At 50.6% G+C, this 7,700-nt stretch overlaps 1 long non-coding RNA gene across 2 annotated transcripts in view; it reads right to left on the bottom strand.

The window, feature by feature from the left end:
- Positions 1–2,399: 2,399 nt before the first annotated feature.
- The window catches only part of LOC125964234 (uncharacterized), a 998,344-nt gene continuing 993,043 nt past the window's right edge, over positions 2,400–7,700 (bottom strand). For both annotated transcript variants that reach the window (XR_007477019.1, XR_007477018.1), the window contains exon 4: positions 2,400–2,459. This is a non-coding gene — a long non-coding RNA (uncharacterized LOC125964234). The remainder of the gene's footprint in view (positions 2,460–7,700) is intronic.

The raw sequence follows: 7,700 nt of genomic DNA, 5'->3' as shown, positions 1-7,700 counted from the left end.
CTAGCTGGAGGTGTCTGGACGGGCAAATTTAACTCTCATTTCCCACCAGGAAGAGGAATTAACCAAAGGCTCAGACTGCCATGCCAGAACCACACTAGGGCCTGAAGCAATCCTGCAGTGTTGCGGCCAGCTCACAAGAAAGCGAGTTGAAGAAAGGACCTCAGGGGCACTGACATTCACAAACCTGCAGAGTTAAAAATGACAGCTATCCTCCAAGAATATATTGAAGTAAGGCTGCCAAGAGGACTTGAAAGCGGGGCAGAATTGTAGGAAACCGATTTCAGGAGGTAGCCTGGAATTGCATGTAAAGCATAGGAAAAGAGGCAGAACGTCCACAATGATGCAATTGGCCAAAAAGGGCATATGCGTTTTTTCCTAAATATATTCAGGAAAAAACCCATACGCACTTTTTGGCCAACCAAGCAAGCTTGCAAAGGAAATCTGCACTACAATGAAGTCTCACTGCCCCCTGGTCAAAAGGGCCATCTGAAAAAACTGTAAAATCCAGAAAGGCAGGACAGGCCATGGAGAACTGGGAGCCTTGTTATGCTGATGGCCGGGATGTAAATTGCCAACAGCCACTCTGGAGAAGTGTATGGTGTTTCCTGAAACATCTAAAAAACAAAGCAACAGAGCCTAGGGCACTTCCACTTATGGTCCTATAGCTTAGGGAAATTAAAATCAAAAAGACACAGCCACCCCAATGTTTGGGACGGCTCTGTTTACAAGAACCTCCTTTACGGTACAAGTTCAACATCACAGAAAGCGAAAAATGGATAAAGAAGTTGTGGTACTTACGTACAATGCAATATCACTTAGCAATGAAATCTATGTCATCAGGCCCGTAGCAGCATAATGAGTGGATTTAGGTACGATAATTCTATGTGAAATCAGTCACACAGAAAAAGAAACATCATAAGATATCACTACTACAGGAATGTAAACTTGGCTACACAGGAAATGAATTACAAAACAGAACAGGGTCTCAAATGTAGAACACCAACTTATGCTTGCTTAAGGGGAAAGGTGAGTTGGGGTGCTGCATAAAACCAGAGATTGAAATTAGCACATATACCATTCCATAAGCCAAATATGTAATAGACAAGAGCTACTCCTTGCTCAACGAAGTGGACTCAACACCCCATATTAAACGCCTAAGAATATACCTGACTAGTAACAATCTTAAAACCTATGGATTTATATGTCTCCAAAAGAGAATCAAGCGTGTGTACAGCGGCATAAACGCAGCAGTGATAGGATGGGTGAGGTTCGGTGAGCAAATGCAGACCCTTTGAAGTCATATTGCATGGTACCCATTCCATGGGTCTCAACTCTCCAGGTTTAAGGGATTCTTCCTTCAGCTAAAACATGCATGTGGAACCCAGAGTATGATCCACCATGTGATAGAGAAAGTTGTTCAAATGTGTCTCAGTTTTCGTCCCCTGGTACTCGGGTGCAACATTCCAGATGCTTTACTAACACTCTCCCCACTTGGAGAGTCAGTGCCTTTAACCTCCTGTTTGGCCCAGTTTGCAATTTTTGCGTAAGATGAACAGGAATAGAGGGAACCAATGAGAGACTAGCTGGAGGTGTCTGGACGGGCAAATTTAACTCTCATTTCCCACCTGGAAGAGGAATTAACCAAAGGCTCAGCATGCCGTGCCGGAACCACACTAGGGCCTGAAGCAATCCTGCGGTGTTGCGGCCAGCTCACAAGAAAGCGAGTTGAAGAAAGGAGCTCAGGGGAACTCTCATTCACAAACCTGCAGAGTTATAAATGACAGCTATCGTCCAAAAATATATTGAAGTAAGGCTGCCAAGAGGACTTGAAAGCGGGGCAGAATTGCAGGAAACCGATTTCAGGAGGTAGACTGGAATTGCATGTAAAGCATAGGAAAAGAGGCAGAACGTCCACAATGATGCACTTGGCCAAAAAGGACGTATGCGTGTTTTCCTGAATATATTCAGGAAAAAACGCATACGCAATTTTTGGCCAACCAAGGAAGATTGCAAATGAAATCTGCACTACAATGAAGTCTCACTTCCCCCCGGTCAAAAGGACCATCTGAAAAAAGTGTAAAGTCCAGAAAGGCAGGACAGGCCATGGAGAACTGGGAGCCTTGTTATGCTGATGGGTGGGATGTAAACTGCCAACAGCCACTCTGGAGAAGTGTATGGTGTTTCCTGAAACATCTAAAAAACAAAGCAACAGAGCCTAGGGCACTTCCACTTATGGTCCTATAGCTTAGGGAAATTAAAATCAAAAACACACAGCCACCCCAAAGTTTGGGATGGCTCGGTTTACAAGAACCTCGTTTACGGTACAAGTTCAATATCACAGAAAGCGAAAAATGGATAAAGAAGTTGTGGTAATTACGTACAATGCAATGTCAATAAGCAATGAAATCTATGTCATCAGGCCCGTAGCAGCATAATGAGTGGATTCAGGTACGATGATTCTAAGTAAAATAAGTCACACAGAAAAAGAAATATCATAAGATATCACTACTACACGGAAGTAAACTTGGCTACACAGGAACTGAATTACAAAACAGAACAGGGTCTCAAATGTAGAAAACCAACTTATGCTTTCTTAAGGGGAAAGGTGAGTTGGGGTGCTGCATAAAACCAGAGCTTGAAAGTAGCACACATACTGTTCCATAAGCCAAATATGTAATAGACAAGAGCTACTCCTTGCTCAACAAAGTGGAGTCAACACCCCATATTAAACGCCTAAGAATATACCTGACTAGTAACAATCTTAAAAACTATGGATTTCTATGTCTCCGAAAGAGAATCAAGCGTGTGTACAGCGGCATAAATGCAGCAGTGATAGGATTGGTGAGTATCGGTGAGCAAATGCAGACCCTTTGAAGTCATATTGCATGGTACCCATTCCATGGGTCTCAACTCTCCAAGTTTAAGGGAATCTTACTTCAGCTAAAACATGCATGTGGAAACCAAAGTATGATCCACCGTGTGATCGGGAAACATGTTCAAATGTGTCTCAGTTTTCGTCCCCTGGTACTCGGGTGCAGCATTCCAGACGCTTTACTAACACTCTCCCCACTTGGAGAGTCAGTGCCTTTAATCTCCTGTTTGGCCCAGCTTGCAATTTCTGCGTAAGATGAACAGGAATAGGGAGAACCAATGAGAGACTAGCTGGAAATGTCAGGACGGGCAAATTTAACTCTCATTTCCCACCAGGAAGTGTAATTAACCAAAGGCTCAGCGTGCCGTGCCGGAACCACACTAGGGCCTGAAGCAATCCTGCGGTGTTGTGGCCAGCTCACAAGAAAGCGAGTTGCAGAAAGGAGCTCAGGGGCACTGTAATTCACAAACCTGCAGAGTTATAAATGACAGCTATCGTCCAAAAATATATTGAAGTAAGGCTGCCAAGAGGACTTGAAAGCGGGGCAGAATTGCAGGAAACCGATTTCAGAAGGTACACGGGAGTCGCTCTTAAAGCATAGGAAAAGAGACAGAACTTGGAAAATAATGCACTTGGCAAAAAAGTGCATATGTGTTTTATCCAGAGCTCTCATAACTGAGGGGAGGAGATTCCCAGCAGGCTCCCACTGCCACCTGAGGGATCACGTTGCCAAGGCAACGTGATCAAGCCAGGTAGGAGTTATCTCACATCAGAGGTCCAACCTCACAGAAGGGTGAGAAACCCAGCGAACATCAGACTCTCACCAGAGGGCCCACATCACAAAGGGGATGGGAACCAGGCAGGAGTGTCTTCACACCAGTGGGGCCACATCATCGAAAGGTGAGGTACTCAGCACATGTGTCCTCAAACCAGAGGACCCACATCACCCATGGCCTCGGAGTGAGGCAGGCAGGAGTAGCCTCACAACACTGGGCACATAGAATAAAAAAGTGAGGAATCCAGCAGTTGGAACCTCCCAGCAGGCGGCCCAGAGCACCGAGGCTATGGGATCCAGGCCACAGTGAACTCACAGAAGAGGGCTCATGTCATGAAACTGAGCAACCCAGCCATTGGGACCTCAGAGCAGGAGGCCCACATCCCCATGGGGATGGAAATCTGGTAGGAGTGTCCTCGCACCACTGAGAATGTATCAGAAAATTTTGGGAGGCCAGCACTTAGGGCCTGACGTCAGAGGGCCCTCATCACCAAGGGAAACAGGCCCCCAGCAGGCTCCAACTGTCACCAGAGGGCTGACGTCGCCAAGGCGATGTGTGCCAACCAGGCACGAATGACCTCACAGCAGAGGGCCCACCTCAGAGATGTGTGATGAACCCAGTCAGGATCAGCCTCATACCAGAGGGCCCACTTCACCAAGGGGATGGGAACCAGGCAGGAATGTCCCCACACCAGTGGGACAACATCATCGAAAGGTGAGGATCCCAGCACATGTGTCCTCAAACCAGAGGAACCACATCACCAAGGGTTTCGGAATGAGGCTGGCAGGACCGGCCTCACAACACAGGGTCCATAGAATATAAAAGTTGAGGAATCCAGCAGTTGGAACCTCCCAGCAAGTGGCCCAGAGCACCGAGGCTATGGGATCCAGGCCGCAGTGAACTCACAGCAGAGGGCCCACATCATGAACCTGTGAGCAGCCCAGCCGTTGGGACCTCAGAACAGAAGGCCCACATCCCCATTGGGATGGGAACCTGGCAGGAGTGGCTTCGCACCACTTAGCACATATCAGAAAATGTTAGGAGCCCAGCAGTTAGGGCCTGACGCCAGGGGGCCCTCATAACTGAGGGGAGGAGACTCCCAGCAGGTTCCAACTGTCAACAGAGGGCCGACGTCTACAAGGTGGCATGCGCCAGCCAGGCAGTAGTGACCTCACAGCAGAGGGCCTATCTCACAGAAGGGTGAGGAACCGAGGCAGGATGAGACTCTCACCAGAGGGCCCACAACACCAAGGGGATGGGAACCAGTCAGGACTGTCCTCCCACCAGTGGGGCCACATCATCGAAAGGTGAGGAACCCAGCACATGTGGCCTCATATCAGAGGACATACATCACAAAGGGGATGGGAGTGAGGCAGGTAGGAGTAGCCTAAAAACAGAGGTCCCAAAGAATAAAAAAGGTGAGGAATCCAGCATTTGGAACCTCCCAGCAGGCGGCCGAGAGCACAGAAGCTATGGGATGCAGGCAGGAGTGAACTAACACCAGAGAGCCCACATCATGAAACTGTGAGCAACCCAGGCATTGGGACCTCAGAGCAGAAAGCCCACATCCCCATGGGGATGGGAACCTGACAGGAGTGTCCTGGCATCACTGGGCTCACATCAGAAAACGTGGGGAACCCAGCAGTTAGAGCCTGATGCTAGAGGGCCGTCATCACTGAGGGCAGGAGGCTCCCAGCAGGTTCCATGTGCCAACAGAGGGCCCACGTCACCAAGGTGATGTGTGCAAGTCAGGCAGGATTGACCTCACAGCAGAGGGCCTACCTCACAGAAGAGTGAGGAACCCAGCCAGGATAAGACTGTCACCAGAAGGCCCACATCACCAAGGGGATGGGAACCAGGCAGGAGTGTCCTCACACCAGTGGGGCCACATCATTGAAAGTTGCAGAACCCAGCACATGTGGCCTCAAACCAGAAGACCCACATCACGAAGGGGTTGTGAGTGAGGCAGGCAGGAGGAGCATCACAACACAGGACCCATAGAATACAAAAGTTGAGGAATCGAGCAGTTGGAACCTCCCAGCAGGCGGCCAAGAGCACAGAGGCTATGGGATCCAGGCCAGAGTGAACTAACACCAGAGAGCCCACATCATGAAACTGTGATCAACACAGCCGTTGGAACCTCAGAGCAGAAGGCCCACATCCCCATGGAGATGGGAACCTAAGAGGAGTGCCCGAGCATCACTGGGCTCACTAAGAAAAGTTGGGGAGCCCAGCAGTTAGGGCCTGACGTCAGAGGGCCCTCATCACAGAGGTGAGGAGGCTCCCAGCAGGGTCCAAGTGCCACCAGAGGGCTCATGTCAACAAGGCGAGGTGAGCAAGCAGGCAAGAATTACCTGATAGTAGAGGGCCCACCTCACAGATGGGTGAGGAACCCAGCCAGGATCAGACTCTCACCAGAGGGCCCACATCACAAAGGGGATGGGAACCAGTCAGGATTATCCTCACACCAGTGGGGCCTCATCATCGAAAGGTGAGGTACTCAGCACATGTGTCCTCAAACCAGAGGACCCACATCACCAAGGGCCTCGGAGTGAGGCAGGCAGGAGTAGCCTCACAACACTGGGCACATAGAATAAAAAAGTGAGGAATCCAGCAGTTGGAACCTCCCAGCAGGCGGCCCAGAGCACCGAGGCTATGGGATCCAGGCCACAGTGAACTCACAGAAGAGGGCTCATGTCATGAAACTGAGCAACCCAGCCATTGGGACCTCAGAGCAGGAGGCCCACATCCCCATGGGGATGGAAATCTGGTAGGAGTGTCCTCGCCCCACTGAGAACGTATCAGAAAATTTTGGGAGGCCAGCACTTAGGGCCTGACGCCAGAGGGCCCTCATCACCAAGGGAAACAGGCTCCCAGCAGGCTCCAACTGTCACCAGAGGGCTGACGTCGCCAAGGCGATGTGTGCCAACCAGGCACGAATGACCTCACAGCAGAGGGCCCACCTCAGAGAAGTGTGACGAACCCAGTCAGGATCAGCCTCATACCAGAGGGCCCACTTCACCAAGGGGATGGGAACCAGGCAGGAGTGTCCCCACACCAGTGGGACAACATCATCGAAAGGTGAGGATCCCAGCACATGTGTCCTCAAACCAGAGGAACCACATCACCAAGGGGTTCGGAATGAGGCTGGCAGGACCGGCCTCACAACACAGGGTCCATAGAATATAAAATTTGAGGAATCCAGCAGTTGGAACCTCCCAGCAAGTGGCCCAGAGCACCGAGGCTATGGGATCCAGGCCGCAGTGAACTCACAGCAGAGGGCCCACATCATGAACCTGTGAGCAGCCCAGCTGTTGGGACCTCAGAACAGAAGGCCCACATCCCCATTGGGATGGGAACCTGGCAGGAGTGGCTTCGCACCACTTAGCACATATCAGAAAATGTTAGGAGCCCAGCAGTTAGGGCCTGACGCCAGGGGGCCCTCATAACTGAGGGGAGGAGACTCCCAGCAGGTTCCAACTGTCAACAGAGGGCCGACGTCTACAAGGTGGCTTGCACCAGCCAAGCAGTAGTGACCTCACAGCAGAGGGCCTATCTCACAGAAGGGTGAGGAACCGAGGCAGGATGAGACTCTCACCAGAGGGCCCACAACACCAAGGGGATGGGAACCAGTCAGGACTGTCCTCCCACCAGTGTGGCCACATCATCGAAAGGTGAGGAACCCAGCACATGTGGCCTCATATCAGAGGACATACATCACAAAGGGGATGGGAGTGAGGCAGGTAGGAGTAGCCTAAAAACAGAGGTCCCAAAGAATAAAAAAGGTGAGGAATCCAGCATTTGGAACCTCCCAGCAGGCGGCCGAGAGCACAGAAGCTATGGGATGCAGGCAGGAGTGAACTAACACCAGAGAGCCCACATCATGAAACTGTGAGCAACCCAGGCATTGGGACCTCAGAGCAGAAAGCCCACATCCCCATGGGGATGGGAACCTGACAGGAGTGTCCTGGCATCACTGGGCTCACATCAGAAAACGTGGGGAACCCAGCAGTTAGAGCCTGATGCTAGAGGGCCGTCATCACTGAGGGCAG

The sequence above is a fragment of the Orcinus orca genome, chromosome 4 (genome assembly GCF_937001465.1).
Source record: "Orcinus orca chromosome 4, mOrcOrc1.1, whole genome shotgun sequence".
Lineage (NCBI taxonomy): Eukaryota > Metazoa > Chordata > Mammalia > Artiodactyla > Delphinidae > Orcinus > Orcinus orca.
The sequence above is the reverse complement of the archived record's forward strand: the minus strand, read 5'-3'. Positions and strand labels throughout refer to the sequence as shown.